Consider the following 11,235-nt stretch of genomic DNA (forward strand, 5'->3'; position numbering starts at 1 on the left):
AGCTCAGCGGCATTGAATACATCACAATATTGTGTGACCATCACCTCTGTCTGTACCAAACCTTTCATCATCAGCATCAACTCCATCCCAGCGCACGCTAGCCCCGGGCCCCTCCCCAGATGAATTCGTCAATGGTATTCCTTTTTTAAAAAAATTGAAGTATAACTGACATACATGCAGCATTACATTAATTTCAGGTGTACAGCGTAATGATTCGACATTTATATATGTTGCAAAGTGATCACTGAAATAAGTCCTGTGTCTTGAAAGGACTTTTAAAAGAAGAGAATACTTCTGATGTGACAATACAACTAAAATAGAAAGGGCATCCTTCCCAGACAAAGAAGGTGAATTTTGCAGATACAATGGAAGTGCCAAGGTATCCCTTTCTGAGCGGAGAACAAATTCTGAATTTGGGTTTGTCATTCCTATGGCTGCCTTTATAATTTTACTATGTACAAACGTATTTATAAATAATGGGTGGTAGTGTTTTGCATGTTTTTAAAAAACTTTTATGTAAGTGGTATCATTCTGTTCCTGCCCAGATCTCTTCTCCCTGCTTTCTCCCCTCAGCACTGTGGTTCTAACAGGTGCCCATTTTGGGTCAGGAAGTTCTAGTTCTTCCTCTCTTGGTTCCTGCTGGAGTGGGATCCCTGGGGCGAGGACACCAACCTTTGTGGGTCCATCCTTCTCTAAAGGCAAATGTAGATTCCCAGACAATGCTGGGAAGAACATTTTTGCCAACAACTTGTGTGCACATTGATAATTTTTCTAGGATATCAGTTGAGGGATGGGATTGCCGGGGGGAAAACCACGGACATTTTCTACACACGGGTCTTCCCAATTTCCACTCCAAGTCTGTGAGCTTTGCAGACTCCTCCTATACCAGCCACTCATGGGGTTTTCTTTTTCAGATAATGTATATGAAATAATATCGATGTAATTTGGGGGGCACAAAATTCGTTTTATTGATGACAAAGTACCAAAGAAATACATTCTCATAGTAAAGAACCAAGGCCCCTGCAGAAGTACGGGGGATAGCTGGCCTGGCCGGGGCGTCGCCATTGAAGGCCACCTTGGCTTCCCGGGGAAAGGCGGCGGGAGCGGAAGAAGTTGTAGGGTGGGGACAGGAGTGAGAAGGGGGGGAGAGAGGGGGGAGGAGGCCACGGGGGGCAGCGCGGGGACTGCCCGCCAGGCTTGAGGACGTGGTAGCCGCTGACCGAGCCTGCTGCTCTCTCGCTACTGCTTTGGCTTCCCGGCTCCCCCCCCGACGGAGAGGGCGGCCCGGCCGAGGCTGGTCAGGTAGCTTCTACCTCTCGCCGCCCATCCCTGGCCCCAACTGGCACGGAGCAGACGGTGGCAGCTGCAGGCGAGGAGGAAGATGGCGGGACGGCTGGCGGCCCGTGGGGTGGACCGCGGCATGGGGTAGACAAAACTAGGATATGCCGGAAATAGGGAGCAACAAGTTATCATCCCTTCCTGTATTGTTATTAAGGAGTCAGCAGAAGTGGGTGATCAAGCTCAAAGGAGGGTGATGAAAGGTGTTGATGACCTAGACTTCTTCATCGGTGATGAAGCGATAGAACAACCTACATATGCAAAAAAGCGGCCAATCCTCCATGGTATCGTTGAAGATTGGGGCTTGATGGAAAGGTTTATGGAGCAAGTGATCTTTAAATATTTAAGGGCGGAACCTGAAGGCCATTATCTTCTTTTGACTGAACCTCCACTGAGTACTCCAGAAAACAGGGAGTATACTGCTGAAATCATGTTTGGGTCCTTCAGTGTCCAGGCTAGTACATTGCTGTACAGGCTGTTCTTGTTGTAGCTGCAGCCTGGACCTCCAGCCAAGCAGGAGAACGGACGTTGACCAGTACGGTAATAGACAGTGGAGACGGTGTCACTCATGTCATCCCTGTGGCTGAAGAGTATGTGATTGGCAGCTATATTAAGCACATTCCAATCGCAGGACGAGATCTAGCCTATTTTATTCAGCAATTGCTGAGACACCGAGAAGTAGGAATTCCTTCAGAGCAATCCTTGGAAACTGCTAAGGCAGGAAAGGAGCGCTATAGTTATGTCTGCCCAGATTTAGTAAAAGAATTTAAGTATGATACAGATGGATCAAAGTGGATTAAACAGTATACTGGAATCAATGCTTCCCAAAGAAAGAATTTCCCATTGATGTTGGATATGAGAGATTCTTGGGACCTGAAATTTCTTTTCATCCAGAGTTTGCTAATCCAGACTTTACTCAGCCTATCTCAGAAGCTGTAGATGAAGTAATTCAGAATTATCCTATTGATGTCAGACGTCCTCTCTACAAGGATATTGTCCTCTCTGGAGGTTAAGCCATGTTCAGGGACTTCGGATGCCGCTTGCAAAGAGATTTGAAAAGAACTGTAGATGCCAGGCTGAAATTAAGTGAGGAATTGAACGCGGTGGTAGATTGAAGCCAAAGCCTATTGACGTACAAGTCATTACACACCACATGCAGCGATATGCAGTTTGGTTTGGAGGATCCATGCTGGCTTCCACACCTGAGTTCTACCAAGTATGCCACACCAAAAAGGATTACGAAGAAATTAGACCTAGCATTTGTCATCACAATCCAGTGTTTGGAATCATGTCGTAGAATTGGCTTCATAGTTATTGGGGTTAGGGAGGTGGGGAAGAAATAATCTTTCTGATTACCTGTTTTGTCTGGATGGCTGGTTTTGAGGTTGTAAACCTAACTTGAAATAATAAGATGAAACATAATTATACAGGAATATTTTAATAAGCATATCGACATGCGAATGTAGAGGAGAGCCAAAATGATTAAGTGTTTTTCTTTAGATTGAATATTTGAATCTTATGTGTGACAAAAAGAAGTGGGTTTTAGTTCTTTCTGTGCCCTGGTATTTTGTATATTATTGAATTACCCAAGACTTGATGGGATTTATCGGTATGTCGATAGCTCTGTAATGCTTGAATTGTACACTCTGAAGTGTGCAATGCAAGAGCTTGTTTATATTTCATACTTTTTATGCTATGAGGAAAAAAGTCAAAGAAAAACTAGTATTTGTGGGGGAAAAGGTGACCAAGTAAAGGATAAATACAAAAAGTAGCCTATGAGACTTGGCGTGCACACACACTCCTGGGACTCCAGTTGCCGGAAGTGCTTGCGTACCCTGTGCCCCCGATGGTTTCCTTTGCAAGTGCCTTTGGAACTAAGAAGCTAGTATCTTGGACTAACTGATGCCTGCTAGTGCTTCCTGATTCCTCGCATTCTGTTCCTCGCTTTAAAGGAAAAGTAAAGACAAGACTGTTGGACCAGTATTGCAGTTCTGTAGTGTCATTTCTTATTAAAAAATGAATAATTTCATTACCTAAACTGGTATATTTAAAGCCTAACGCCATTCTAATAAAGGCACAAATTTCTTTTTAATACTTGTTTTCAGCTGTTTAATCTCTTTATAAGTTAACTAATAGATCTATTTTCTTCAACAACAACAAAAAAAGTACGGGGCATAAAAGTGGAAACTTTCCCTCCCTCCACTTCCATCTCACAAAGCTAGGACCTCTCCATCCTGGAGCTTCTAGTGGATTCATAAAGACATGCACGTGCATGTACATACACATGTATGAATATGTATATATACATATATAACGTTTAATTGTATATTTATATAAAAATAAAACATTATTTAGCATAAGTAAAAAAATCTACAATGTACATTGTCCTGCAATCGCCCCCTTCAGATTTCACGTAAAATGACAGGTTTTGGTTATTCCCTGGTATTATGTTACGTGGATGTACCACTATGAACAAATGTGTCTTTTAAAGACCTTTAGCTAGTTAAAATATTAAAGCACTTCTTTTAAAAAAAAAAGTAAGCGGGCTTCCCTGGTGGCGCAGTGGTTGAGAGTCTGCCTGCCGATGTAGGGGACACGGGTTCATGCCCCGGTCCGGGAAGATCCCACATGCCACGGAGCGGCTGGGCCCGTGAGCCATGGCCACTGAGCCTGCGTGTCCAGAGCCTGTGCTCCGCAATGGGAGAGGCCACAGCAGTGAGAGGCCCGCATACCGCAAAAAAAAAAAAAAAAAAAAAGTAAGCAATCAGAGATGGCTGAGCAGGGGAGGAGAGCGGCTAGCCAGAGGGCCCTCTGGGTGCCCACCGTGATGCCAGGCTGAGTCCGCCCACCTCCTCCCCGCTTCCCCCCAGGGCTGCACCCAGCTTCCCGGCTCTTTCCCCTGTATGTTCCCCTCTGACCTTCCTCAGCAGCCAGCTGTTGGTGGGAGCTGCAGGGGGTGTCAGGCCCACATGGGGGGTTCCAGCTGGGAGGCTGGGGGAGGGGCAGATGGGCTCTGCCTGCAGCCGTGGGCGGCAGGGCCTGTGTGTGGACAGGGCCCAGGGCGACAGGTGACACGTGACTGCATTTATCTGCAGCGTGTCACACTAGTCGTATCCACACTGCAGGCAAGCGGCAGGTGTTACTGGAATAAATACTTGCTTCCAGTGCGATTGTATAGCCCACAGTCCCCGGCACGCAGGTGCCACCTCCCCGTTCATGGTGCCATGTAAGGAAGACTCCACATGTGTGGTCCGAGACCTCCACCTGGATGAGGGGCCGAGGGCTGACCCCTGCGCTCCTCTCTGGCGGAGATCACAGACCCACGCACGCCTCGGAGCCGGGACCTTTTCACCATCACTGGCCCCCCCTCGCTGCCCCGACAGGGACGGAGAGGGTCGAGGTTCAGACCTTCCCAAGGTCGCACAGGCAGCTGGCGTGAACCTGGAATAAACCGGCTGCCTTTGCTGAGCTCCTCCCCCTGTCTGCACTCAGCCTATTTTCCCTGTTATATTGCAAACTTTTAGAATTTGGTTTGCCCAAGAATCCGCTGGGGGGCTTCATAAGATGCAGATGACAGGAGTCCCACCAGGAGCTATGGTTTCGTGGGTCTGGTGTGACTGGGGAATTGGAGTATTTTGTAAGAACCTCCAAGTGATACTGCCGCAGGGGGTCCTTGTATCCCGCTTTGGGACGTTCTCTCCTAGAAAGTAGGAGCCCACCCGTGCTCATCCCTGCAGCCCCCAAGCGGCCCCGCTGTTTAGAGAGAAGAATAATAACTATAGTCCGATCAGAAAGCTGTTCTGAGTGATCACTGCAGGGGAGCTTAATCTGGGGCCTTAATCACACGGGCGATGGAAGAGCTGAGAACTAGAAGAGAACTGGGTGGGGTGGGGTCATGCAGAAGCAGAAGCGCTGGAAGCTGGGGGGCTGGCAGCCAGATGGTCCTGTACCAGCCTCTGGCTCAGGCGCGGAGGACCTGCCGCAGGGCAGGTGTGGGCCGGGCAAGGAGAGCGCCCGGGTTCCTCGGTCCAGCCCGTCTCCACTCCCCGACAGACACTGTGGCTGCACCATCTGGGGCCTCTGCCGCGCGTCCTGCCCCGTAAGGCCCCGCAGGCGATGGCGTGGCGGAGGCAGCGGGCGCGCGGGAGCGACTCGGGCTCTTCCTCTGGACCAGACGCTCCATCATTCCGCCCCTGCTTCCTCAGCTTCCGCTGCCGCAGGGACAGTGTGACTGCGCTCCCATTGCACAGGTGAGGCGAGGCGGCAGCCAGGGGAGGCTGCACTGGGCGGGAGCTGGACGTGACCCCACGTGGAGTCACCCAAGGTCCCCCGAGTGCGGCTCGGCTTCTCAGCCCACGTTTAGCCTGGACAAGCAGCCCGCTGTGTGGCCATTAGTGGATGGGGGTGCGTGACCGTCCCCAAGCCAGGGCAGTGCTGTGTGGAGGGGCGCCTCCTGGTCTGAGCCTTGAGAGCTGCTACCTGCCCGTCGCCCACCACAAGCCCCGGAGGCAGGGAGGCCTGGGTGCGGGCTCCGTGGCCGTCACGGGCCCCGACCCAGGCTCGCCGTGGCCGCTGGCTCGGGCTGTTGGCCTGCCCCCTGGCTTTGGGGAGACGCTAGCTACTTCTGGGAACTGACCCCAGGGGGCCCTGGCCCCCTATTTGGCCCTGGGCTGGACCTCCCACCTCTGTGTGCAGCAGCCTCCAACCTTTTTCCTCGGGTGCGCCCACATGGTGTGCCGGCCGAAGGGCCTGCATCTTGCTGACGGTTTGTTTCAAAGGCTCCAGGTGCCCCCGTGGCCTTCCATCCAGCGTGTCTGACCAGCCTGATGAGGGTCCTTAGTCGTGGAAGAGTTACTTTAATTTGAGAGCAGGGTCCGTCCACTTTAGGACTTGGCTGTGTAACTAGCACATTTCTAGGTGTGCACACGAAGAACCGCAGCCAGTGAAGGGGCCAGACTCTTCTCACCCGTTTCCTTTGCCTCCGTCTGCCCTGCTCGAGCCAGCGGGTGGTACTCAGGGACCCTTAATAGCCCCGGGCCCAGGCCCTGTGCCGGGAGGTGTATATCCCCCTGCAGGCCCACGTGGGCACGCCACGCTCTGTGCCCACTCGGGAACTGTCAAGCCAGGGATGTCATGACTTCCCCTGTAAGAAGTTGTACACACAAAACTCAGATTGTCAGTCAGGGTATATTTTCTTTTCAGGGAGACCAGCCTCCGGGCCGTGGAATGTGCTGGAACCCTGTCCGAGAAGTGTTGGACCTTTGGGTGAGGAGCCCTGGGTGGGGGGTCAGTGGGACATGGCCTCTCCCACTCTCCTCCCCATGTCTACATCTGGTCGCAGCTGCAAGGACACCTGCCGGGTCCCTCCGACCAGCCCCTCACAAGTTAACTGACCTGGAGTTTTGTGCTTCCTTTTCCAGAATTATTTCGTTTGCTTCTCATCACCCCTCTGTCATTTACAGGGGAAAACACATGGGGGACAAATGAGGAAACCGAGCCCCTGGACGAGCCGCTGTCACCGCTGCTTTCTCCTGCTTGGAGCGAAGCAAGGGGACCACTTGTCCCTCCCCCAGAGCTGCCATTTCCCGTGATGGGGCTGCAGGGTGGGAGCCCAGGTGCCCCCAGAGTCATTCCTCGGTGTAGTGGGTTGAGCCGTGTCCCCCCAAAGCTGTGCTGACGTCCTAACCCCCGGTTCCCTTGAATGTGACCTTGTTTGGAAATCGGGTGTTTGCAGATGTCATCAGGGGGTTAGGATGAGGCCCCGTAGGGAGAGGAGAAGCCGTGTGACACCAGGGCGGAGACCGGGAAAGGCACGGGCCGGCGGCACCCCAGGAGCTGGAAGAGGTGAGGAAACTCTGCCCAGAGTCTTGCGGGGAGCTCGGCCCTGCATCTCTGCGGCTCAGGCCCCAGGTGTGGTGCCCACCGCCCTCGGCGACCATGGGGACGGGAACCTGCCGTGGGGATGTAGCTGCGTGGAGGGTTTACAGATGGGATTCAAACCTTTCCAGATGCGGTCAAACATGTCCCAGGAGGGAGAGGAAGAGAGAGAGGAGGTCAGGTGCGTAGTCATCCCGCAGCTGATGGCACCTAGGGCCGCCATGGACCAGCCCACACCTAGCCTGGCTGGCGGCCCTCAAGCATCTGCGTACAGCTGGCCTCCTCTGGGCATCCTGGGGACTCTGCACAGACGCGGGGACAGCCTGGTCACGCAGGGTAAGGACCCCGACTCCAGGCCCAGTTCTTCTCCTTTCATTGCAGACGGCCTCTTGAGAGAAGAGGGACACAGTGTGGTCAGTGTGACACGAGTGGTCAGAATTGCACAGCGCAGAGCAGGGGGTGGGGTGACACGGCCAGAGCAGTGCAGTGTGTCTGGCCCTGGTTTGGAAGGAGGGCGGCTACCACGTTTAGTCGAAGCCGAGGGTTCCCTACGTGGCCGGCTTATCTTTCAATACAACTGATGATTTCCACTCATCCACCTTCAAAAAGGGGAATCACGGGCACTTTCTAAACACAAACAATCTTCCCCTGGAGGTGAGCCAGGCAGTTAATACCCACTGAGTCACAGCACCACGCAGCATATAAACATTGGCATCTCAATGTGAGCAATTGCACTGGACCTTGAGAACACAGCAAGCATCCTTCCTGCTATTAAGGGTGTGGGGCTCTCAGGGCCTCAGCGATGCCTGGCAGAGCTCTGGTGACATTGACCTCAGGGATGGGGGTGCAGGCTGGCCGGGCTGGGTGGTGAATTTCCTCACCTCTTCCAGGTCCTGGTGGCCAGCCGGTGAGCTCTGGGCACAGGCCCTGCCTCCAGGTGGACAGGACTGGACAACAAGGAAACAAACCACTCCTGAGGGTCTGGAGCCCAGGGCTTGAGGTCCACCCCACGTGAGGAGGGGGACAGGCTGATTTCTTCCTGTCCTGTCTCCACAGGGGGGATCGAGGCTGTGACCTCCCAGGCGGGCCCCCATCTTTCCGGGAAGAGCAGCACAGGCTCAGCCTCTGAGTTGCACTTTCATGCTCACAGCCATCAGAACGGTTTAAGAAGATAGTCCTGTAAGTTCACTACTCTTTGTGAATTAGTCTGCGTGAATTGCCAGGGTCACCGGGTGCCACTGTCCCGGGAGGCCGGTCCAAGCAGCAGTGAGAATCTCCCCGTCACATCCGGGCTTCTGTACTTAGACCGTCTGACTTCTCAAGCTGTCCAGCTTCCCCACCCGCTCAGGAAGTGTACACAATCCCCCGCACTGACTGAGCTGCTTAGGGTGCCAGAATGAAGCTGGCCTCGCCGCCCCTCTCCGGGTGGGGCTGCTCCCCGCTCGCCACTTGCACGGAACGCTGGGGTTTCCCCCCTCCTCTCCCGTATCAGGAGTGGTTCTCAGGAAAGGATGAGTATCAGTCATTTACATGCTAGTGTGAATGAGCTCCAGCTAATATTCCCCCGGATTCATCCAGTAAGTATCAACTGAGGGCTGCTAGGCTGTACGTACTGGGATACGAAAACCTCGGCCCTGACCTCTGAGCTGTAGGACCAGAAGGGCCGTGGAGGGAGAGATGTAAACAGAAGTCGAGGTGGTAAGTGTGGTGTTTTCCCCAGGGCACTCTTAGGAGCAGGGTGCCACTTAACGTGGACGAGGCTTGGTTGAGAAAGGGTTTCTGAGTCTCAAGGTTGAGGGGGAGGAGAGAGAAGGTGTGTGGGTGGGCAGAGGGCTAACACCGCCAGCCCCACCCAAGATTACCAGCCTGGAGGGTTCTGGGGGTTGGGTGTTGCCGGGAGGGTGGACGTACAGGCTGGAGCCCGACCCTCTGCTTGCCCGGTAACTTGACAGCTGGGAGCTCGGGAGGGTGTGAGCAGGAAACCCACATAGTCTTCTCTGCTTTTTATGGGCTTGGGACAAATGCCAGTTTTGTGTGGGCTAACCCAGCAGGAAAAGGTTTCTTGGGGGTCTCTGATGAGAGGGGACACCCTGGGTCCGGTTGGGGGTGAGACTGGCTGAGCTGGATGGATTGGGGGCAGGAGGCATCGGGGAAAGAGCTTCCAGCTGGACCGCAGGGCGGGTGGTGGTGCGTCCAAGCAGGGTAAGGGACCAGGGGCAGGTGGGAGGCCAGGGGCTTGGGGGCTGTGCCGGCTTCACTGTTGGATGCATTTAGGGACGTTTAGGCAACCTGACAAATTGTTCAGGTGGGTCTAAAGGAATAAAGCTATAATGGTGGGATTTTAAAGATAGAGAGGATGGGCTTCCCTGGTGGCGCAGTGGTTGACAGTCCGCTTACTGATGCAGGGGACACGGGTTCGTGCCCCAGTCCAGGAAGATCCCACATGCCGCGGAGCACCTGGGCCCGTGAGCCATGGCCGCTGAGACTGCGCGTCTGGAGCCTGTGCTCCGCGACGGGAGAGGCCACAGCAGTGAGAGGCCTGCGTACCGCAAAAAAAAAAAAAAAAAAAAAAGATAGAGAGGATGAAGGAGATGAAGGGCCCAGCGGGCCACTAGTCGCTCTCAAAGCACAGCTTGGGGCGGCCTCGTGGGGACGGGCTGTGGTCCTGCCGGCACTGAGCTTGGAGGGACCAGAGGCCTCCCCGACGCCCAGGCAGCTGTAGGGCAGAGCTGTGATGGCCAGGCCTTCTCGGGGACACCAGGACTCAGGGAAGTTCGGGGCCTGCTCACGGTGGCACAGCTCGGGAGGGGAAGAGCTGGGGGCCCTGGAGGCACCCTCACTGTGGCCCCTGTGGGCTCCCACCCTGGACTGCGTCTCCTTCCAGGGCTCCTCCTGCCTTGCTCCTTTCCAGGGTCCCACTCCCGCTGCAGATAACACCCTCGGCTCTCTGCTGTTCCCGACGGCTCTCGTGTCCCCTGATGCCACCGCCACACTCCACCCAGTCTCTGCAGGCTTCTTCCTGAGTGACGGCTAATGACAATAATGACAGCAGAGACGTTGGTACGGCAGTGGTCGGTGCCTGCCGAGCTCTCTCCTAAGTGGTTTACACACGTTCGCTCATCTAACCTCAAGTGCACTTCCGGGTGGGGGGGGTCCCGTTCTCAACCCTCAGTTTACAGGTGAGATGACTGAGGCTCGGCTGAGTCAGGGTGGGAGCCAAGGGAGCAAGCAAGAGGCTGCAGGTGGCAGCCTCACCCCTTCCCTTTCTGGGAAGCACAGGCAGTCGAGGTGGGACCCTCAGGCGGCTCAGCCATGTGTCATGTCATCATGTCGTAGGGTCAGCAGGAGTGACTGTGCCCTGGGGCCGGTGAGGAGACGGCTGAGGGCAGCTGGGGCTACAGGGTCCTTGCCCGACACCACCCGGTCGGCACCCAACTCCTGGGACTTGTAGCTATGGGCCAGGACAGTCCTGGGGGTGGCCCCATGCAGGCTGGCTCTGGGATGGGTGGGCCAGGATGGGCACCTGGCCGGGTGCAGGATGGAGGCTGGGAGGAAAGCTCTGTGTCTGGTCCGGGACTGGCCCCAGTGCACAGGTGACCTGGGGAGCCTCCCACTGGCCCAGAAGAGTGGAGTTCCTGCCTTGGTTCATGTCTCTGTTTGGACCAGAGCAGCTGTGGCAGGCAGCCCAGGGACCTGTGGGACAGCGGGAGGAGGCAGAAAGGGCCGGTCACCGGGGGATCCGTCCTGCCAGCAGTGCATCTGTGAGCAGCCTTGCCAAGAAAGGCCCCTGCAGCCAGAGCTGGTCAACAGGCAGCCGGGGCTCCTGAGCCCATGCTGGTGCCCGGTTTCCTGGTGTCTGGCCTGTCCCAGGGCCTCCATTCCCATAGGTGAGGTCTGTGCAGCTGCTGGGCCTCCTGCTTACCAGGGACTTGGACCTGACTTGACCTGGGGCTTTACTTTCCCAGAGGCCTGAGCTACAGTGGACCTCAGGTCTGCATCTCACACTCCCGGCTGTGGCCC

The 11,235-nt window shown here is 54.8% G+C and overlaps 1 pseudogene across 1 annotated transcript; it reads left to right on the forward strand.

Moving 5' to 3' along the window:
- Positions 1-1,317: 1,317 nt before the first annotated feature.
- LOC309810400 (actin-related protein 3-like) lies at positions 1,318-2,964 on the forward strand (annotated as a pseudogene). Its single transcript has one exon. The product of its transcript is annotated as an actin-related protein 3-like (transcript).
- The last annotated feature ends 8,271 nt before the right edge of the window (positions 2,965-11,235 follow it).

Source organism: Mesoplodon mirus (assembly GCF_964341445.2).
Source record: "Mesoplodon mirus genome assembly, chromosome: 9".
Taxonomy (NCBI): Eukaryota; Metazoa; Chordata; class Mammalia; order Artiodactyla; family Ziphiidae; genus Mesoplodon; species Mesoplodon mirus.